We start from the raw sequence: 24,205 nt of genomic DNA on the forward strand, positions 1-24,205 counted from the left end.
TGATTAAGTTGTAATCACAGAGGAGGCATAGTGGGAGCGTGGAAGCGATAGCGGGACCCACGATGCCGGGACGGACGATCGCGATGCATGGAGATACGTCGAGATGCCGATGGAACCGACGAGGATGAGATGGACGATCACAAGGCATGAAGATGCACCGCTGTATATATAGATCTTGATATGAGTGATTAGCTACACTAGCTTAGGCCTGATCATATTAGGCACACTAGCTTGGGCCTGATCACATTAGGCCGTGGTCTATGATCATCTGTGTGATTACTAATGTGATGTGTGATTTCGTGTACACCTACTAGATATGTATATATATATATTTGTATGCGATGTAGATATATATTAAATATGTATGTGTGTGACATGTCATATTAGGAGACCAAATCAAAGAAACCCATCTCTTGATAATATTAGGTCGGTAAACGTGAGGTAATTAGATTGATCCACGTGGCCTTCCATCATTATAGGTAGGGACTGATTCTCGATATAAGTTGAATTAGTCGAGTCCCTCGAGGCTCACTTATATCGCAATTCACTCTCTTGCATACTACATAGAGGTGTCACTAGTGACCTGAGTGTTGGGAAATCTTGGGGGCGACATCACATGCGCAGCGGAAGAACAAGAAAACAAAATCCCCAATTCCCAAAGAGACGTTCATCATCGTGCGAAGATTGGTGTACAAAATCCACGAAACTTAAAACTGCGTATAGGGTAGATTGTGTTACCTAGGGAGATCGTATATCCTTGTTTCCTTGCAGATCTTTAGGAGAGGGTGAAGGAGGTCAAGCATCCTCCTCTCTAGTAGTGATCCACATAGCAGGGCTACGACGATGCTCCTCAAAACTCCAGGCCTTCTCTGAGGTGGAGAGGGGAAGGAGAATAAGAGAGGCAAGCAAAGGCTCTAGCCTATGAGGCTCTGAATCCCTCCTATTTACAGAGGTCCCCTGTCAAACCCTAATAGGTCCTCCCCTAGTGGGTATTGGATCTGCATCCAATAAGACAAGGGCTCCGTCGGATATCTCATATCTGAACCTCTACTCATCGTAATGTCTACCATATGTGTGTGACCCTCTAAGCCCAATATCGAGCTGGCCGTGAGTCATACCTGTCATAACTCTTTCTAACTCAGTGAATTATTATCTCTGTAATAATTCACTTGACTCATCGACTACGGACGTACTAGGCCACTACGCTGTAGTCGCCAGATGATACAAGGGAATCCAATCCATTGGACTTGTCTATCCTCAATTACTATGTACCTATAGTCTATCATCAATCTAATATCTCTGAGATCGTATATCGAGCATGGTGCTGTCAGACCCATACGGTTTCTACTTGAGTCTCGCTCTAATGGATTCTCTCGGAAAACTCTTTCTCTCTCAACCTGAATGACCCTGGCTAGGGATTTTTCTAAGCAAGAACACATGGGATATTCCTCTCATGACGCCGAGAGTGGATGATCCTCTATCGAAACTCAATAGCCCTCGTAAGGTCGACTACCACTCCCAATGACCAGCTATACTAGATTTGGGACAGCCAGAACTATAAGTCTGGTATCAAAGAGTGGAGCACTCATACAAGACATCCTTGTGTTAGGATCGAGAGCACTAAGAGGGGGGGGGGTGAATTAGTGCAGCGGAAATCTTACAGCAATTTAAAAACGAAAGCTGCGTTCGTCCGATAAAAAACGATTTCGATATAAAAGCAGAATCACAGTGTAGTTTGCGTCTAAGCGCAGTTTTGCATCTAAGCGCAGTTTGCGTCTAAACACAGTTTGCGTCTAAGCGCAGTTTGCGTCTAAGCACAGTTTGCGTCTAAGCACAGTTTGCATCTAAGCGCAGTTTGCGTCTAAACTCAGTTTTACGTCCAAACGCAGTTTTACGTCTAAACGCAGTTTTACGTCTAAACGCAGTTTTACGTCTAAACACAGTTTTGCGTCTAAACGCAGTTTTACGTCTAAACGCAGTTTTACGTCTAAACGCAGTTTTACGTCTAAACGCAGTTTTGCGTCTAAACGCAGTTTTACGTCTAAACGTAATTTTAAGTCTAAATGTAGTTTTGCGTCTAAAAGTAGTTTTGAACCTTGAAAAGCGTTTTACGTAGAAAGCAATTTGCAGTTATAAATGGAATCCGAATGTAAGCGTAAACTGCAGTGTGAAGATCGTACGAAAACACGATTTACGTTTGAATGCTGATTCTGAAAGATCAGAGCTTAGAAACTCGTTCGTAAAGGCGCAGAGGGCAGTAGCAATGTAGGAGGTTTGCAGTAATGATAAAGTGCTCAAGGTAAAAGCAAACCAGCGATTTAGAGTGGTTCGGTCAGTCTTGACTTACTCCACTTTTGGCTTCCTCCTCCGACGAGGTCACCGACATCAACTAGCTGCCTTCCTTCAATGGGCGAAGGCTAACTGCCCTTTTACAGTTTCTCTCCTTTTGACAGGCTCAGGAGACAACCTTTACAGATCCTTTCTCTCCTCTCTTTACAACTCAAGACTTGAAGAACAGAAGGAGGAGAACTTTAGGACTTTACACAAATTTGAGCTCTTAGAATCACTAAAAAGATCAAGAATTCGGTGTGGATCTCTATCATTTCAGTGTTGAATGGGTGGGGTATTTATAGGCCCCAACCCAATTCAAATTTGGAGCTCAAAACGATCAAATCCCGGAATTCCGGGATCAGGCGGTTGCACCTCTTGACTGGAGAGGTGGCACCGCCTGGCAAAGCTCGAAGACTGAGCTCAGGCGATTGCACCTCTCTGCTAGAGCTCGAAGACTGAGCTCGGTGGTTGCATCACCTGGCAGAGCTCGAAACTGAGCTCAGGCTGATGCACCTCTCTGCCAGAGCTCGAAACTTGAGCTCTGGCGGTGCTACCTCTTGACAGAGGAGGTTGCACCGCCCAGTCTCGCTTGGAGACTGAGCCCTGGGCGGTTGCACCTCTTGGCTGGGGCAGTTGCACCGCCCAGTCTCGCTGGGAGACATATCCTGGGCGGTTGCACCGCTTGGCTGGGGCGGTTGCACCGCCTAGTCTCGCAGCCCTGGCGGTTGCACCTCCTGGCCTAGGCGGTTGCACCGCCTGGTGCAATCAGGGTCCGAACGGTTTGCTCCATTCGGCCCAATTTGAATCTTTTCAGGGGCCCAACTGCCCCAAGATTAAGCTAATGGGATCACCTCCCATTTTCAAGCTTAATCATCGTGCTAACTACGATTAACTCTAAGACAACTTCTGCAGCTATGCTCCGATGCGTCAATCGCTTCTTCCGGCGAGTTTCCGACGAACTTCCGTCGATCATCCGATAAACCCTCGGTGATCCTTCTGCGGACATCCGGCATACTCCTGGACTTTGCGACGATCCACTTGGCGAGTTCCGACGAGCTTCGCTTGGCAAGCTTCTGGACTTCTCGGATCTGTTCTCGCTGAACCTCCAACGACCGTCCGAACTTCCGTCGAACTCTCGAACTCCCAACATGATCATGATCTTGACTCCGGCGCAACACCTGCTGCTTGTCTTACTCTTATCGTAGTTAATCTTGCACAACAAAACAAAACTTCGATCGAGACAATTAATCCTAAGCAATTAACCAAGTTGTCCGACATGTCATTGGTCCCTCGACGCTTCGTCCGATTCTTCGGCGCATCGTCCTCTCCTGCAGCCTATTGCCCAATCGGCCAGTTGACTCCGCAACTCCGATATCCTTGGCACAATACCCGCTCTTCTTGGCCCGATGCCCGAGTTCACGGCCCGAAGCCTTCTGTCGATACGTCGACCGATCCACTGGCCCGACGTCCAATCTTCTGACATGTTCCTTCGGCATAACATGATTTTCCTGCTTTAATTGTCTCATCCTGATCGAAGCATCCTGCGTCACTCAAAACGCAGATTAAATCATAAACATATATCAAGTAGTTTCATCCTCAAAATACGAGATTCAACAATCTCCCCCTTTTTGATGGTGACAACCACTTGATGACGGAGTTAAACTTAACTCCCGGAGTTTAAATAAACTCCCCCTATCAATATGCCATATTGATAGAACCTTGAATTCAAACTGAATGCAAGTCATTGCAATATTCATCATGAATACTTGCAACACGTCAACATGAACATATGCATAAACTTATGCATCACATGTCATGTCATCAACATACTTCTCCCCCTTTGTCATCAACAAAAAGGAGAAGTATCACAATTAATCGTTTGTGTGTGATATTGGTTCAACTCAATGCTTGAAAATCATAATATCAAGTTTTATCATCATGCAATCTTGTAGCTAGAAGATTTAGCAAGTGTTACATCATGCTTAGAACATTCATGCTATCAAGTTTTAGATATGCAAGTTTTATAGCATATAAGATAGCACTTTTGGTAATGTTCAAGATAGCAAGTTCTACATCATGCAAGCTAGCAAATTAGAGATGTTCAAGAAGGCAACTCTTGCTTCTTGAAAATTTTGCTCACTTTGCTAGATGCGCAAGTTAGCATTTTTGCCTCTTGAGATAGGCAAGATAGCACATTTGCTTCTTTTGAGATAGCAACTTTTTGCTTCTCTTTAGACCAACAAGCTAGCAATTTTTACGATATACAAGTTTCACAATATATAAGCTAGCAAAAATTTCGAAAGCAAATGCAAGATAGCTTTCTTGTGTAAGCTCATGATTCTTTCTTCCTATTGCAATGTGCAAATTGCAAGTTTTGCTTCTTGAGATATTCAAGATAGTGATGTTCAAGAAGACAATTTTTCTTCTTGAAATAAGCAAGTTAGCAATCTTTGCTACTTAAAATAGGCAAGCTAGCAATCAAGTTTTTGCATCTTCTTTACTTGTACAAGCTAGCTATCTCCCCCTTTGTCATTGTAAAAAAGAAAGAGAATACAGTTTTGTAGTTCTCTTTTCCTTTTACAACGATTTCAAAATCATGACAAATGATGAATAATCAAGTTATGAATGTCAAGACAATTTTTCATCATGAATATTTTATCATTGCACGCATCATTATTGAAGTATTACATGCATGATATCATATCACCATTCATACTTACATTAATGTTTCAATATAACAATTTCTTCTCAAAATGTGTAACTTGGCACTCATAGCATTTTAAATCATGATTTACATTATATGCAATATATCACATCATAATTAGAAAGCACAAGTATTGCATGCATAATTGCACATCATAAATGTTTCATATCATGATGGTATCAATTTTGTCAAATTATATCCTACCATGCATGATCAAAACTTCTCCCCATTTTATCATTGAAAACAAGAAGAAAGTAGGGGGAAGAGCATAAAAGTGTTAAATATTTCAATCATTTCAAGGCATTTACATCATAGATCAAGTCATTATTCATGATTCATCATAAAGCAAGTTAGTTTTCATTCATCACATAAGGCTTTTAAGGAATTTTTTGAAACATAGGAGAATGATTAATTTAAGCATACAATGTTTCAATCCAATTCAAGTCATGAATATCAATGCTTTCATATTGTGAGTATCAATTCATGAATACCACAAGATATTATTTGTGACTTCAATTTTGCAAGATCAAGATTATGATTTAGATAAAACTTATTCAAATCAAATCATTAACTTGAAATTCATAATCAAGTCATTAAAATTAATTTCGAGATTCACAAAATATCATAAAATCATTAATCTCGATCAGATGGGAAAAGCATTTTTTAAGAGATTTTTTTTCATCTAAGCATGCCTTAGTCTTTATATGCCAAATTAAGATAAGCATTAAAGTTCAAGACATAAGGCAAAGAAATCTTGTATTATGAAATATATGATATCAAGGCTCATGATTCATTCGAAAAGATATAGTACAAAGAGCAACTTGAAACATTCTTATCAAGATCACATTTTAAAATATTCCAAGTTTCAAGATATCAATATGACACTTCATTGAATTGCATTTCATTTGAAGAACTCCTTTTTGATAAATGTAGGGAGCATAATGAACGATCTTGATTTATAAAGAGCTTCATGTTATCAAGATCATGATTTTAATAATTATTCTCTTTAGCAAAGAATCACAAAAGCACTTTATTTTTGCATAAGAAATCACATTGTGTTATGATTTACAAATTCTTTTTCTGCACACGAATCATAGGAGATATGAATGTGAAACAAATCTTTGCAAGCAAAAACACTATCATTCATACTTCAAGATGGAGTTTATAAGCATGAATCATTTCATCAAATCCATTTTAGAAAAATATTTTTCATAAGTGTATGAGAAAATCCGATTGTTAGGATACCAATTGTTAAGTGAATCCAAAAATGAAATTAACACTTTCATATATTCAAACATGATTTTTGCTATAGATCTTGAAATTAAGTCAAGAAGATCAAACAAGCTCATGATCATGGATAACTTAAAATCACATGCATAAAATTGTTAATAACCATTTCATATTACATCTTTATGCATTACTTTAAATCAAACGTGATTTCATTCAACAATGTTAATCAAACATGATACACATTATTACTTCTTAACCATGATCAAAATCATTTTGTTTGTTTATCATAAAATATGCAATATTATTTTCGAAATTATCAGCATGATCATAATTTTTGTATTTTTATTTTTAAACATGTAATTTTCAAGAAAATTAATTCTAAACTAAAAAAGAAAATATATCATGAAAGCATCAAGTAATTTCAAAATAAACCAAAGGCATTTTAATTACCTCAACGTCATAGGCTGGTAAGGCGTAGTTTGTCGCCTCGCTTTTGTTGACTTTCTCATCTTCGGAGGAGCTCGATTCATCCCAATTTTCGTTCTTCTTCTTGCGTTTAAAGCAAGTAGTTCCATTCTTTTTGCTTTTTAATTTTCGTTTCATTTGTAGTTTAAGTTCACCATCACTTGAGCTTATGCTCGAGTGGTCTTCAAATGTTCTATGTCCCAAATCCTTCCTGTTCTTTGGAAGGTTGGTTTGTTCATCATTGTCCTCATCACTTGAGTCATCGCTCAAGTGGCATTCATTTGTCCAGAGTTCCAAATCCTTCCTGTTCTTTGGAAGGTGATTGTGTTCAACATGTTCATCATGTGCATTGTGCACCATTTCATATGTCATCAATGAACCAATTAGTTCTTCAAGTGGTAAGTTATTTAGATTTTTAGCTTCTTGTATTACAGTTACTTTTGAATCCCACTTTTTAGAAAGAGAACGTAAAATCTTGTTTACGAGTTCAAAATCTGAAAAACATTTTCCAAGAGCTCTTAAACTATTGACGACATCCGTGAAACGGGTGTACATGTCGTCTATAGTCTCGCTTGGTTGCATTCGAAAAATCTCAAAATCATGCAATAAAAAGTTAACTTTCGAGTCTTTGACTCTACTAGTTCCCTCATGCGTGATTTCAAGTGTTCGCCAAATGTCAAAAGTTGTTTCGCACATAGAAATCCGATTGAACTCATTTTTGTCCAAAGCGCAAAATAAGGCATTCATAGCCTTTGCGTTTAAAGAAAAATTCTTCTTCTCCAAAATCGACCATTCGTTCATCGGTTTGGAGGGAAGTTGAAAACCGTTTTCAATGATACTCCATAAGTCTAAATTCGTAGAAATCAAGAAAACTCTCATTCGAGTTTTCCAATAAGTGTAGTCCAATCCGTTAAACAACGGTGGACGAAAGACCGAAAAGCCCTCTTGAAGAGCCATTTCTCTCAGGTGTAAATCCGAAATGAGAAATACCCCGCTCTGATACCAATTGTTAGGATCGAGAGCACTAAGAGGGGGGGGGGGGTGAATTAGTGCAGCGGAAATCTTACAGCAATTTAAAAACGAAAGCTGCGTTCGTCCGATAAAAAACGATTTCGATATAAAAGCAGAATCACAGTGCAGTTTGCGTCTAAGCGCAGTTTTGCGTCTAAGCGCAGTTTGCGTCTAAAGACAGTTTGTGTCTAAGCGCAGTTTGCGTCTAAGCACAGTTTGCGTCTAAGCGCAGTTTGCGTCTAAACTCAGTTTTACGTCCAAACGCAGTTTTACGTCTAAACGTAGTTTTACGTCTAAACGCAGTTTTGCGTCTAAACGCAGTTTTACGTCTAAACGCAGTTTTACGTCTAAACGCAGTTTTACGTCTAAACGCAGTTTTGCGTCTAAACGCAGTTTTGCGTCTAAACGCAGTTTTACGTCTAAACGTAATTTTACGTCTACATGTAGTTTTGCGTCTAAAAGCAGTTTTGAACCTTGAAAAGCGTTTTACGTAGAAAGCAATTTGCAGTTATAAATGGAATCTGAATGTAAGCGTAAACTGTAGTGTGAAGATCGTACGAAAACACGATTTACGTTTGAATGCAGATTCTGAAAGATCAGAGCTTAGAAACTCGTTCGTAAAGGCGCAGAGGGCAGTAGCAATGTAGGAGGTTTGCAGTAATGATAAAGTGCTCAAGGTAAAAGCAAACCAGAGATTTAGAGTGGTTCGGTCAGTCTTGACCTACTCCACTTTTGGCTTCCTCCTCCGACGAGGTCACCGACGTCAACTAGCTGCCTTCCTTCAATGGGCGAAGGCTAACTGCCCTTTTACAGTTTCTCTCCTTTTGACAGGCTCAGGAGACAACCTTTACAGATCCTTTCTCTCCTCTCTTTACAACTCAAGACTTGAAGAACAGAAGGAGGAGAACTTTAGGACTTTACACAAATTTGAGCTCTTAGAATCACTAAAAAGATCAAGAATTCGGTGTGGATCTCTATCCTTTCAGTGTTGAATGGGTGGGGTATTTATAGGCCCCAACCCAATTCAAATTTGGAGCTCAAAACGATCAAATCCCGAAATTCCGGGATCAGGCAGTTGCACCTCTTGACTGGAGAGGTGGCAACGCCTGGCAGAGCTCGAAGACTGAGCTCAGGCGATTGCACCTCTCTGCCAGAGCTCGAAGACTTAGCTCGGTGGTTGCACCACCTGGCAGAGCTCGAAGACTGAGCTCGGTGGTTGCATCACCTGGCAGAGCTCGAAACTGAGCTCAGGCTGATGCACCTCTCTGCCAGAGCTCGAAACTTGAGCTCTGGCGGTGCTACCTCTTGACAGAGGAGGTTGCACCGCCCAGTCTCGCTTGGAGACTGAGCCCTGGGCGGTTGCACCTCTTGGCTGGGGCGGTTGCACCGCCCAGTCTCGCTGGGAGACATATCCTGGGCGGTTGCACCGCTTGGCTGGGGCGGTTGCACCGCCCAGTCTCGCAGCCCTGGCGGTTGCACCTCCTGGCCTAGGCGGTTGCACCGCCTGGTGCAATCAGGGTCCGAATGGTTCGCTCCATTCGGCCCAATTTGAATCTTTTCAGGGGCCCAACTGCCCCAAGATTAAGCTAATGGGATCACCTCCCATTTTCAAGCTTAATCATCGTGCTAACTACGATTAACTCTAAGACAACTTCTGCAGCTATGCTCCGATGCGTCAATCGCTTCTTCCGGCGAGTTTCCGGCAAACTTCCGTCGATCATCCGATAAACCCTCGGTGATCCTTCTGCGGACATCCGGCATACTCCTGGACTTTGCGACGATCCACTTGGCGAGTTCCGACGAGCTTCGCTTGGCAAGCTTCTGGACTTCTCGGATCTGTTCTCGTTGAACCTCCGACGACCGTCCGAACTTCCGTCGAACTCTCGAACTCCCAACATGATCATGATCTTGACTCCGGCACAACACCTACTGCTTGTCTTACTCTTATCGTAGTTAATCCTGCACAACAAAACAAAACTTCGATCGAGACAATTAATCCTAAGCAATTAACCAAGTTGTCCGACATGTCATTGGTCCCTCGACGCTTCGTCCGATTCTTCGGCGCATCGTCCTCTCCTGCAGCCTATTGCCCAATCGGCCAGTTGACTCCGCAACTCCGATATCCTTGGCACAATACCCGCTCTTCTTGGCCCGATGCCCGAGTTCACGGCCCGAAGCCTTCTGTTGATACGTCGACCGATCCACCGGCCCGACGTCCAATCTTCTAACATGTTCCTTCGGCACAACATGATTTTACTGCTTTAATTGTCTCATCCTGATCGAAGCATCCTGCGTCACTCAAAACGCAGATTAAATCATAAACATATATCAAGTAGTTTCATCATCAAAATACGAGATTCAACACCTTGGTGTCTCAAGTCTAAGGACCAGATATACCACTAGGACTACGGAATCACTGTCTGATAATAAGGCATCATCAACCATCCAGCATTCTGTAAGCGGATCAATCAGTGAACTCATTCTCCAATGAGCACCTGTACTGTATCCCTAGTGTCCCTACACGAGCAACTATGAGACCAGCTGTATCAATCATATGGATGGGTATACAACACACTAGTCTGTCCGGTTATCACAATGTCCCTCTCGAGTAACCTATGACCGGGATTATTTAGGATATGTGTTTAAAGGTGAATCGATCTCATTATCATAATCTCATCACGATCCGATTCCCATTGCACAAATCGAAGGACATCACAATATATATATGCATTTATGCAATAGTTATAAGGTGATATACACCGAAATATAATAAGCAAAAAGATTCTGTATCAAGTCACACATGCCATCACTCATGTGATTGGCTTGCTGGGCACCTATGATTGGCAATCTTCCACTTGACCTAAAGCCAATCACCCATGTGTCTGATCCCCATCAGACCCTTATGACGCTCAAAGACAATCTGAGACAATGGCTTTCTCATTGGAGCTACAATGTTATCTTCGGATGGAACTCTTTCTAGTACTACATCTCCTCGGGTTACGATCTCTCTGATAAGGTGGAACCTCCTCAGAACACTTCTGATGAGACCCGGGTTCCCTTATTTGAGTAATCGCCCCCTAGTTGTCGCAATATAAGGAAGTTTGTTTCTCGTTATCCGGCATGACTCCCAAATCTGTGATGAACTTCTTCACCCAGACTCCCTCTTTTGCTGCATCTGATGCAACAATGTACTCTGCCTCTATGATCGAGTCAGCAATAGTATCTTGCTTGTAACTCTTCTAGCACACTGCTCCTCCATTCAAGGTGTACACGTACCCCGAATTCGACTTACTATTATTGACATCAGACTGAAAACTTAAGTCTGTGTAGCCTTCAACCTTAAGGCTACTACCTTCATATACTAGTAAAAGATCCTTAGTCCTTCTCAAGTATTTAAGGATACACTTTACTACTTTCCAATGCTCCAAGCCTGGATCCGCCCGATACCTGCTCGTGACACTCAGAGTATGCGCTATATCATACCTAGTACATAGCATGGCATACATGATAGACCCTATTGTTGAGGCATAAGGTATCATATCCATGTTCGCCATTTCTTATGGAGTCTTTGGGAACATACTCGTAGAAAGCGATATCCCATGTCTCATCGATATGAAATCTCTCTTGGAATTTTCCATGCCAAACCTTTTGACAATGGTTTCTATGTACCTGGATTGGGACAAGCCAAGCATCCTCTTGGATCTATCTCTATAGATTCTAATCCCCAAGATATAGGATGCTTCCCCTAAGTCCTTCATGGAGAAGTGTTTAGATAACCAAGCCTTTACTGTGGATAGCATTCCTACGTCATTCCCAATGATCAGGATGTCATCCACATATAACACCTAAAAGGTGATAGCACTCTCACTTACCTTCCTGTACACACAAGGCTTATTTTCGTTCTTAACGAATTCATAAGATTTGATTGCCTCATCAAATCTTATGTTCCAACTTTCGGAAGCTTGCTTTAGTCCATAAATGGATCTAAGCAACCTACACACCTTATCTAGGCAGTTCTTGGACACGAATCCCTCAGGTTGCATCATATACACCTCCTCCTCGAGGTTCCCATTGAGGAATGCGGTTTTCACATCCATTTTCTAGATCTCATAATCATAGTGTGCTGCAATAGCCAATAGAATTCTGATGGATTTTAGCATTGCTACGGGTGAGAAGGTTTCGTCGTAGTCAATACCTTGCCTTTGACGATACCCCTTAGCCACTAGCCTTGCTTTATAGGTCTCTACCTTTCCATCTACTCCAATCTTTTTCTTAAAGATCCACTTGCAACCGATGGGTACAATACCTTCAAGTGCATCAACTAGGTTCCAAACCTTGTTGGAGTATATAGAATCTATCTCAGAATTCATGGCTTCTTGCCACTTCCCGGAGTCTATACTCATAATAGTCTCCTCGTAGGTCTAAGGATCAATATCCTCAATATCCTCTCCTCTAATATGTCCCATATATCTCTCAGGAGGATGAGATACTCTATCAGACCTACGTAAAGTTGAAACTTGTGTATTAGGTACCTGAATAGACTCGGGCTGTAGAGTGGTGCTTGAGCTTGGTTCTCCAACCTCGCTCAACTCTATCATTCTCCCACTATCTCCGCCAAGAATATTCCTTCTCAAGGAACATTGCTCTTTTAGCTACAAAGACCTTTTGGTCCTCGAGATGATAGAAATAATACCCACAAGTTTCCTTGGGGTATCCCACAAATTTGCATCGCTCTGTCCTTGATTCTAACTTATCAGGGTTGTGTCTTTTAATGTGGGCAGGGCAGCCCCAAATCTTAACAATCTTAATATCAGGCTTCTTCTCTTTCCATATCTCATATGGTGTAGATACTACCGACTTAGTTGGAACTCTGTTCAGAAGGTAAGCTACGGTCTCTGGGGCATATCTCTAGAATAAGATGGGTAGGTCAACGAAACTCATCATGGACAATACCATATCTAACAGCGTACGATTCCTCCTTCCAGAGACACCATTCAGTTGAGGTGTATAAGGAGGTGTCTATTCGGATAATATCCCATGGTCCTTGAGGAACTGAGTAAACTCTATACTTAAGTACCCACCTCCTCGATCTGATCGAAGAGTTTTGATACTCTTTCCAGTCTGGTTCTCCACCTCATTCTTATACTCTCTGAATTTCTCAAAAGCCTCGGACTTGTACTTCATTAAGTACACATATCCATACTTTGAGAAATCATCAGTAAAGGTAATAAAGTAGGAGTAACCACCAGTAGCATGAGTTAACATGGGTCCACATACATCACTATGTATGAGTTCCAATAGCTTAGTGGCTCTCTCTCTAGTTCCACTAAATGGAGAGTTGGTCGGTTTTCCACGAAGGCAAGGCTCGCAACGAAGGCAAGGCTCGCAAGTTGCATATGACACATAGTCGAATGGATCTAGATATCCATCATTTAACAACTTTTGAATCATTCCCTCATGGATGTGACCTAGCCTACAATGCCATATGTATGCACTGTTCACCTCATCTCGTTTCCTCTTAGACACTTACATTCATGATATGTGGAGTAGTGTCTAGCATAAACAAACCTTTATACAATATTCCTCTCGCCAATCTCCCCTCAGTTTTGCTAGAATTTACAATAAATTATAGATATGATAAGTGTTAGGATCGGAGCGGCACTAAGAGGGGGGGGGGTGGGTGAATTAGTGCAGCGGATTAAAACTTAGGTTTTAGAAAAATCTTTCGTATGATAAGAACGGAACTTGAAAAGCTTAACTTGAAAGCGTATTCTTAAAGTTGCGTAGCAAAGGTAATAAGGAACTAAAGCATGTAAGAAGGTTTGCAGTAATGTAAATAGCAATAATGAAATGCAAACCAGAGATTACGTCGATTTTAGAGTGGTTCGGTCAAATGACCTACATCCACTTGCGAGGCCCCTCTTCGATGAGGCTCCCACCTTCCACTAGCAAATCTCTTGAAATGGAAGGGTAAATACCCCTCTTACAACCTTTTACAAGCAGTTCAACCTCTTACAAGTTTTCAATAAGAAAGAAGGAGGAGAACTCTCTAGCAAATTGAAAACAAGACTTGCTAAGACTTTCTAAGACTTTTCTCTCAATCAAATGCTTCTCAAAAGTTGTAATCTCAGCTGAGATTTGAGGGGTATTTATAGGCCTCAAGAGGATTCAAATTTGGGCTCCAAAATTTGGGCTCCAAAATTTAAATTCTCTTTGGGTTCCCGATGCTGGCGGTGCCACCGCCGAGCCAAGCGGTGCCACTGCCCAGCGCTCGGGTGCTGGACGGTGCAACCGCCTAGCCTAGGAGGTGTCACCGCCTAGCTCTCGGGTGTTGGGCGGTGCCACCGCCCACCGCTTGGCTCTCTGGTTCACTGGTTTGGCTTAATTTTAGCCCAAACCAAATCTGACTTTGGGCCCAGTTGGCCCCTAACCAGGATATAGGATTATCTCTTAATCCTAATCCTAATTACAAGTGAACTACATAACAAAACACATCCTAAGCAAGTTTTCAACCGCGAACGTCGAGTCTTGTTCCGGCGAGCTTTCCGACGAACTTTCTTCCGACGGACTCCCATCAAGCTCCCGATCTTGTGATGACTTTAACGAGTAGCTGATCCTTCTCGGTGATCTCCGTGAACCTCCAACGATCTGTTCGGCGAACTTCCGAAAATTTCGATAGGTTCCCGATTTCTTCTCCGTTGGTTCCGGTAGCATCTCCGACGATTCTTCGGACTCTTAAACGTCCATCGATCTTGACTCCGGTATTCTTGCTTTGTGTTTTCTAGTTATCGTAGTTAATCCTACATACTTAACTGAATAATATTGATTAGATCAATTAACCCATCAATTGATTTCATCATCAAAATCCGAAATTCAACAATCTCCCCCTTTTTGATGATGACAATCAATTGATGACGGAGTTAAACATAACTCCCCCTATATATATGCCATATTATGAGAAGATGAAAACACTTGAATTCCATCCATAGAATTCAAGCATAAACCGATAAGTTCTAACCATAGAACTTATCGTTATTCTCATTAAGCAATAGTAAATACAAAACTTCGATGAAAATCATGATAAGAGACAATTTTTACTACGATAGTGTTAGGATCGGAGCGGCACTAAGAGGGGGGGGGTGAATTAGTGCAGCGGATTAAAACTTCGATTTTAATCAAAATCTTTCGTACGTTAAGAACGAAACTTGAGAAATTTAACTTGAAGGCGTATTCTTAAAGTTGCGCAGCAAAAGTAATACAAACTAAAGCAGTAAGAAGATTTGCAGTAATGTAAATGACAACAATAAAAAGCAAACCAGAGATTACGCCGATTTTTAGAGTGGTTCGGTCAAATGACCTACTCCACTTGCGAGGCCCCTCTTCGATGAGGCTCCCACCTTCCACTAGCAAGTCTCTTGAAATGGAAGGGTAAACACCCCTCTTACAACCTTTTACAAGCAGCTCAACCTCTTACAAATTTTCAATAAGAAAGAAGGAGGAGAACTCTCTAGCAAATTGAAAACAAGACTTCTAAGACTTTCTAAGACTTTTCTCTCAATCAAAATGCTTCTCAAAAGTTGTAACCTCAGTTGAGATTTGAGGGGTATTTATAGGCCTCAAGAGGATTCAAATTTTGGGTTTCAAAATTTGAATTCTTTTAGGGTTCCCGGTGCTGGTGGTTCCACCGCCCAGCCAGGCGGTGCCACCGCCCAGCACTCGGGTACTGGGCGGTGCAACCGCCCAGCCAAGGAGGTGTCACCGCCCAGCACTCGGGTGCTGGGCGGTTCCACCGCCAAACTAGGCGGTGCCACCGCCTACAGTGATTTCAGCCCAACTACAGTGTTTTCAGCCACTAGTTGGGCTTCAATCTTGGCTCTCTAGTTCGCTGGTTTAGCTTAATTTTTAGCCTAAACCAACTCTGACTTTGGGCCCAGTTGGCCCCTAACCAGGATATAGGATTATCTCTTAATCCTAATCCTAATTACAAGTGGACTACATAACCAAAACACATCCTAAGCAAATTTTCAACCGCGAACGTCGAGTCTTGTTCCGGCGAGCTTTCCGACGAACTTCTTCCGACGGACTCCCTGCAAGCTCCCAATCTTTGTGATGACTTTTAACGAGTAGCCGAGCCTTCTCGGTGATCTCCGCGAGCCTCCGACGATTTCTTCGGCGAACTTCCGACACGTTCCCGATTTCTTCTCGGATGGTTCCGGCAGCATCTCCGATGATTCTTCGGTCTCTTAAACGTCCATCGAGCTCGACTCCGGTATCCTTGCTTTATGTTTTCTGGTTATCGTAGTTAATCCTGCACACTTAACTCAATAATATGGATTAGATCAATTAACCCACCAATTGATTATATCATCAAAATCCGAGATTCAACAATCTCCCCCTTTTTGATGATGACAATCAATTGATGACGGAGTTAAACATAACTCCCCCTATCTATATGCCATATTATGAGAAGATAAAAAACACTTGAATTCCATCCCATTGGATTCAAGCATAACCCGATAAGTTCTAATCGTAGAACTTTATCGTTATCCTCATTAAACAATAGTAAGTACGAAACTTCGATGAAAATCATAAGTTAAATGATACGGGACGAATTTTGCTACGACAGAAGATAAAGATTTTCAATATAAATTTCATGTTATCAATCTTGTGATATTTTCAAGGATTTGCAAGTCATATAAGACATTCATATCACACAGAAGATAAAGATTTTCAATATAAATTTCATGATATCAATCTTGTGATATTTTCAAGGATTTGCAAGTCATATAAGACATTCATATCACACAAGTTTTTGTAATTCATATTAGTCATGTCATATAAGTCATCACTTCTCCCCCTTTGTCATCAACAAAAAGAGACAAGCCAGCTAATTGATGATCATAGAAAAAGGTATAGCATTCATTCAAATTTGTCAGAAATAGTTTATCCAAAAGACATCATCATCTATGCAGACAGTAGTTATCTAAAGGAAAGATCAGTTATCATACAATTGATGACAAACATGAACTTTTTTTTTTTTTAAAAGCAAACAGGACAGAATAAAAAGATACATCAATTTAATCCTTAGGAGGTAATCCACAGTACTGATACATGATATCTATTTTTTCATTCATCTGTCGTAGTGTCTTCAAAATTTCAACTTGTTGATTCTGAATTTGTTCTTGCTGTGATTTGATCTGAGATAGCTCCGCCATAATGAAATTTTCAGAGGAGGAAACAGGAGCTGAAGGTGCTGCTCCAAAGGGACTAGGAGGAGGAGATTCACTTCCCATAAGAATTGGTGTTTCAGGTTGTTCTATTGGTGTAGGAATTGGATCCGTCCTTCTAGGCTGCCTAACCCATATGCCATTGCTAAAAGTGCACCTAAGTTTTTTTAGCAGGTTTTTATTTATTATGTTATATCGATCATTTTGAATAGATTCTTCATCGGGTGGAATGCAAATGTCATAGGCATGAAGAATTCTAGTGATTAACCTCCCATATGGCAATATAGTATCTTTAGTCATAATTTCCTGCATGTGTTGGCGAATCAAGTACCCAAAACAATTATGCTGACCGGTCATAATCCAATACATGGTTCCTATTTCTAATTGACTTACTTCGTCAAGATGAAATTGTTTGGGGAATATGATGCTTGTGATAATGTGATGAAGAATTTTAGAGTTGAAAGGCATTAAGTGTTCACAGCTCTTGGGTAGGAAGTCAAGGTTTGGATTTGCAAAAATTGTTTTCACGGCTTCGGAATAGGTTGCTCCTATTTTTTTGACGTCCCATTTACCCTTAAAATAGCATCCCCTGTCTTTTTCAGTTATGCCAATTAGCTCACAAATGGTGCTGTCAAAAATTCTAATGGGTGTACCTAGAATGTAAGTGCTTAGGCTATCATTGTCTTCATATAGGTTGGCATAGAACAATTTCACTAACCGTGGATAGATTGATTCATCTATTTGTAGTAGAGGTAGAGCTTCTAGTTGAGCAAACCACTTAATGGGATCTAAGTCCTCTAGTTCATCCAAATCAACATATTTTCCCTTATGGACACATCGTGTTTCAAATTTTGGAAAGCTAAGGGCTACCTCTTTTGATCTAAAAAGGTCATGGTTATATGAATCTCCTTCAATCCTTATTCCTTTTGATCTCTTTGGTGCCATTTTCTAGACAAGATGATGATGAAATTGTGAAAAATAAGCAAGAGAAAGAGAAAAGATAAGAGGGATTTCAAGTGTTACCTTGTGGAGATTATGTTGAGAGATGGAAAGCTTGGACCACCAAGAATCCTTCTCCAATGTTTCTAAGAGGTAGAATGAGGGTTAGAGGGAATGGGAGAGGGTTTTGGAGAGGTGTTTCTTCGGGTTGGGGGCGGTGTCACCGCCGGCCCTAACCCCTCGGGTTAAAAGGGTGACTCGGTCGGTGTCACCGCCAAACTGGTCGGTGTCACCGCCTGGCGCCCGAGCGCCAGTCGGTCCAACCGCCGGATCTGGCGGTGCCACCGCTGGCATCACGCGGAGGAAAGAAGAAAAAAAATTTTCCCTTTCTGTTGTTTAGCTTCTTTCCTCAAGATCATAATTCATACTTTAATGGATCATTTTGAATTGTAGAAGAAGGAAGAATTCAAATTTATAAACGAAGGGAAAAGAACGAGTTTTTTTTTTTTTTTTTTTTTTTTTTTTTTTTTGTGAAGTTCATTTTAGGGACAATTTAGCATGCCTAATTCCCTTCGGATGAATTCAAATTGGTCTTCATTCAAAGCTTTTGTAAATATATCTGCTAATTGATGCTTTGTGTCAATGAATTCTAGAACAACATCATTGTTAAAAACATGATTGCGTATGAAATGATGCCTAACGTCGATGTGCTTAGTTCTAGAGTGCTGAATTGGATTTTTAGTAAGGCATATGGCACTAGTATTATCACATTTTATGGGAATATTTTTAAAGTGAATTCCATAGTCTTCTAATGTATTTTTCATCCAAATTACTTGTGCACAACATGCACTTGCAGCAATGTATTCGGCTTCCGCCGTAGATAGTGCAACTGAATTTTGTTTCTTGGAAGTCCAAGAAACAAGTGCATGTCCTAAAAATTGGCATGTTCCGGATGTACTTTTTCTATCTATCCTGCATCCGCCAAAATCGGCATCTGCATAAGCTATTAGATCAAATTTTTCAGATTTTGGATACCACAATCCTAAATTTGGAGTTCCTTTAAGATACCTAAATATTCTTTTAACACTCTTAAGATGAGATAATTTAGGATTAGATTGAAACCTAGCGCAAAGTCCTACACTAAACATAATATCCGGTCTAGTTGCAGTGAGGTAGAGTAGACTACCTATCATTCCCCTATATGTTTTTTGATCGAAACTTTCACCATTTTCATCCATATCTAACTTAGTCGTAGTACTCATAGGGGTGTTTATTGCTTTTGAATTATCCATGTTAAATCGTTTTAACAATTCTAATGTATATTTCGATTGGTTAAGAAATATACCATCACTAAGTTGTTTGATTTGTAATCCCAAAAAGAAAGTTAATTCACCCATTAAACTCATTTCAAATTCAAGACTCATACATTTGGCAAATGATTCACATAGTGATTCATCCGAAGAGCCAAACACAATATCGTCAACATAAATTTGCACAATAAGAAAATTATTTTCAAAATGTTTAATAAACAATGTAGTATCAACCTTGCCTTTGGTAAAATTATTTAAAATAAGAAAGGAACTAAGCCTTTCATACCAAGCTCTAGGAGCTTGTTTTAAGCCATAGAGAGCTTTAGTCAATTTGAATACATGATTAGGAAGAAGAGAATTTTCAAATCCGGGAGGTTGTTCGACAAATACTTCTTCGGAAATAAAACCATTCAAGAAAGCACTTTTAACATCCATTTGAAATAGTTTAAAATTATTACTACTAGCATAGGCAAGGAGCATCCTTATGGCTTCTAATCGAGCCACGGGAGCGAAGGTTTCATCGTAATCGATACCTTCTTCTTGGTTGAAACCTTTGGCCACTAATCTAGCCTTGTTTCTAACCACGATACCATTTTCGTCTTGCTTGTTTCTAAAGACCCACTTAGTACCTATGACTAAGTGGTCACTTGGTCTAGGAACAAGCTTCCATACCTCATTCCTCTCAAATTGGTTCAATTCTTCTTGCATTGCAATGATCCAAAAATCATCTTTTAAGGCTTCGTCAATGCATTTAGGTTCAATTTGAGAAAGGAAAGCGGCGTTAGCACAGAAATTTTTGAAAGAAGAACGAGTTTGAACCCCTTTTGATGTATCTCCTATAATTTGCTCTTTTGGATGAGCATCTACATACTTCCATTCTTTTGGTAAAGAAATTTCGGAAGAAGATGCATTCAAATGGCTATTTTGAGGAGAGGGTTCATTTAAATTCAAATTATCAAAACCAAGATCATCATCAAAATCATTTTTCTTTAAATCGGAAATTTCATTAAAAACTACATGAATAGACTCTTTAATTACTAAAGTTCTTTTATTAAAAACCCGAAAAGCTTTAGAAACGGAAGAGTAACCAAGAAAGATGCCTTCATCGGATTTAGCATCAAATTTTCCTAAAGCATCCCTTTCATTTAAAATAAAGCATTTACAACCAAAAACTTTAAAATAGGAGATGTTTGGTTTTTTGTTATTCCATAATTCATAGGGAGTTTTGGATAAGGATGGTCTTATTAGGACTCTATTCATGATGTAGCAAGCCGTATTTACGGCTTCGGCCCAAAAGTACTTAGGTAAACTATGTTCATTCAACATAGTTCTTGCCATTTCTTGTAGGTTTCTATTTTTCCTTTCAACTACTCCATTTTGTTGAGGATTTCTTGGAGTTGAGAAGTTGTGATTGTACCCATTACTTTCGCAAAAATTTTGAAAGTCACGGTTTTGGAATTCACCACCGTGATCACTCCGAATTGATGAAATCATGAAGCCTTTTTCGTTTTGAGTGAGTTTACAAAATTTAGAGAAACACTTGAAGCAATCACTTTTGTGAGCTAAGAAATAGGTCCAAGTGTATCTAGAGTAGTCATCCACAATCACAAAAGCATATTTGCTTCCACCTAGACTTGTTGTATCAATTGGTCCAAATAGGTCCAAATGGATCAATTGTAATGGTCTAGTAGTGCTAATTTGATTTTTTGGTTTGAAGCTTGTTTTTATTTGTTTGCCTAGTTGACATGCATCGCATACTTTGTCCTTAATAAACTTTATATTTGGAATTCCTCGTACTAATTCTTGAGATGAGATCTTAGATATTGTTTTCATGCTTGCATGGCCTAATCTCCTATGCCAAAGCCAAGCATCATCATTTATGACGGAGAAGCACATTTCATTACTTAGTTCATCAAGATTGATGGTATAGGCATTATTTTGTTTTAAAGCAATCATAGTCATGTTATGATTTGGTTTTTCAATAATGCACATATTTGATTCAAATCTAACGATGTAACCTTTATCGCATAGTTGACTAATACTCAAGAGATTATGTTTCAATCCATCAACTAGTAAGACATCATCAATGGAAAAATTAAATTTGTTACCAATAGTTCCCTTGCCAATGATTTTGCCCTTGTTGTTGTCTCCGAAGGTAACGTACCCTTCTTCTTTGCTAGTGAGCATAGAGAAATGAGATGGATCTCCAGTCATATGTCTTGAGCATCCACTATCGAGATACCATCTCTTGCTCCTAGCTTGTGGGTTTGTCTACAAAAGAGGATGATTTTTAGGTACCCATTTGATTTTGGGTGCCTCAAAAATTGACCCACTAACTTTGTTATTTATGATTGAATTCTTTATAGTTCCTTTAGGAACCCATATTAATTTTTGTGAACTAATTTTCCTAAATGGGCATTTGTAGGCAATATGTCCGGATTTGCAACAAAAGTTGCATTTCACATAAGAGGAAACATGTAATGTAGGTCCTTTTACGAAAGTGGTGGGATTTTGATGTAATCCTTTTACAAATCCAATTCCATTTCTATTTGCGATGTGACCCTTGTTTGCAAGGATCATATCTAATCCTTTGCTACCAACCTTAAACTTGTTTAAGGTTTCCTTAAGAAGCATATTTTCATTTTTTATTGCTTCTAAGTGCTCACACTTAGAGCATGGAGGAGTTTGAAGACTATCAAACTTATCTTGTAGCAAAGCATGCTCTTTCTTTAAGATACTTAACTTCTTGCTAACAGTTCTACATTCATCAAATAATTCATGAAAAGCGATAGACAGTTCTTCAAAAGATAAATCTTCATTAAATAAATCACATACCTCTTCTCCTAACGCCATTAGCGCGTAATGAGCAACTTGCTCGGTGTTGGACTCCTCTTCTTCGGATGCACTTGAATCATCCCACGTTGCCTTGAACGCCTTCTTCTTTGATGTCTTCTTTTTGGCTTGAGGACAATCGTTCTTGTAGTGTCCCGGTTTTTTGCATTCATAGCAAATCACTTGGTCTTTCTTTTGTTCAAATTTATTTTTTGTATTATTTTTAAATCTGTTCTTTCTTAAATATTTTTTAAACTTTTGAGTCAAAAGTGCAATGTCATTGTCACTGTCCTCATCACTTGATGTTCCTTTCAAGTGGTCTTCTTGTGATTTGAGTGCCATATCCTTCCTGTTCTTTGGAAGGGGGTTCTCGAGCTCGTCATGAGCTTGACATGTCATTTCGTAGGTCATTAGAGACCCAATGAGTTCTTCAAGAGGGAATGCTTTAAGGTCTTTGGCCTCTTGAATGGCCGTAACTTTTGGATCCCAACTTTTAGGGAGGGATCTTAAGATTTTAGTTACTAGTTCAAAGTTAGTAAAATCTTTACCAAGAGCTTTGAGTCCATTGATGACATCCGTAAACCGGGTGTACATGTCTCCGATGGACTCACTTGGTTTCATTCGGAAAAGTTCGTAAGAGTGCACAAGGATGTTGATTTTGGACTCTTTCACTCGGCTAGTGCCTTCATGAGTGACCTCAAGAGTTCTCCAAATATCAAAAGCCGAATCACACATTGAAACACGATTAAATTTGTTTTTGTCTAATGCACAAAACAAGGCATTCATAGCCTTTGCATTTAAAGCAAAAACCTTCTTCTCCGATTCATTCCATTCACTCATCGGAAGAGAAGATTTTTGAAATCCATTCTCAACAATAGACCAAAGCTCAAAGTCCATAGAAATGAGGAAGATTCTCATGCGAGTCTTCCAATATGTGTAATCCGACCCATTAAACAAAGGTGGTCGTGCAATAGAATGGCCCTCTTGCATGCCGGAATAAGCCATCTCTCTTGGGTATTAAACCAAATATGAGAGATAACCTCGCTCTGATACCACTTGTTAGGATCGGAGCGGCACTAAGAGGGGGGGGGTGAATTAGTGCAGCGGATTAAAACTTCGATTTTAATCAAAATCTTTCGTACGTTAAGAATGAAACTTGAGAAATTTAACTTGAAGGCGTATTCTTAAAGTTGCGCAGCAAAAGTAATACAAACTAAAGCAGTAAGAAGATTTGCAGTAATGTAAATGACAACAATAAAAAGCAAACCAGAGATTACGCCGATTTTTAGAGTGGTTCGGTCAAATGACCTACTCCACTTGCGAGGCCCCTCTTCGATGAGGCTCCCACCTTCCACTAGCAAGTCTCTTGAAATGGAAGGGTAAACACCCCTCTTACAACCTTTTACAAGCAGCTCAACCTCTTACAAATTTTCAATAAGAAAGAAGGAGGAGAACTCTCTAGCAAATTGAAAACAAGACTTCTAAGACTTTCTAAGACTTTTATAGGCCTCAAGAGGATTCAAATTTTGGGTTTCAAAATTTGAATTCTTTTAGGGTTCCCGGTGCTGGTGGTTCCACCGCCCAGCCAGGCGGTGCCACCGCCCAGCACTCGGGTACTGGGCGGTGCAACCGCCCAGCCAAGGAGGTGTCACCGCCCAGCACTCGGGTGCTGGGCGGTGCCACCGCCTACAGTGATTTCAGCCCAACTACAGTGTTTTCAGCCACTAGTTGGGCTTCAATCTTGGCTCTCTAGTTCGCTGGTTTAGCTTAATTTTTAGCCTAAACCAACTCTGACTTTGGGCCCAGTTGGCCCCTAACCAGGATATAGGATTATCTCTTAATCCTAATCCTAATTACAAGTGGACTACATAACCAAAACACATCCTAAGCAAATTTTCAACCGCGAACGTCGAGTCTTGTTCCGGCGAGCTTTCCGACGAACTTCTTCCGACGGACTCCCTGCAAGCTCCCAATCTTTGTGATGACTTTTAACGAGTAGCCGAGCCTTCTCGGTGATCTCCGCGAGCCTCCGACGATTTCTTCGGCGAACTTCCGACACGTTCCCGATTTCTTCTCGGATGGTTCCGGCAGCATCTCCGATGATTCTTCGGTCTCTTAAACGTCCATCGAGCTCGACTCCGGTATCCTTGCTTTAT

This window comes from Musa acuminata, chromosome BXJ3-3 (assembly GCF_036884655.1).
Source record: "Musa acuminata AAA Group cultivar baxijiao chromosome BXJ3-3, Cavendish_Baxijiao_AAA, whole genome shotgun sequence".
NCBI classification, from domain to species: Eukaryota; Viridiplantae; Streptophyta; class Magnoliopsida; order Zingiberales; family Musaceae; genus Musa; species Musa acuminata.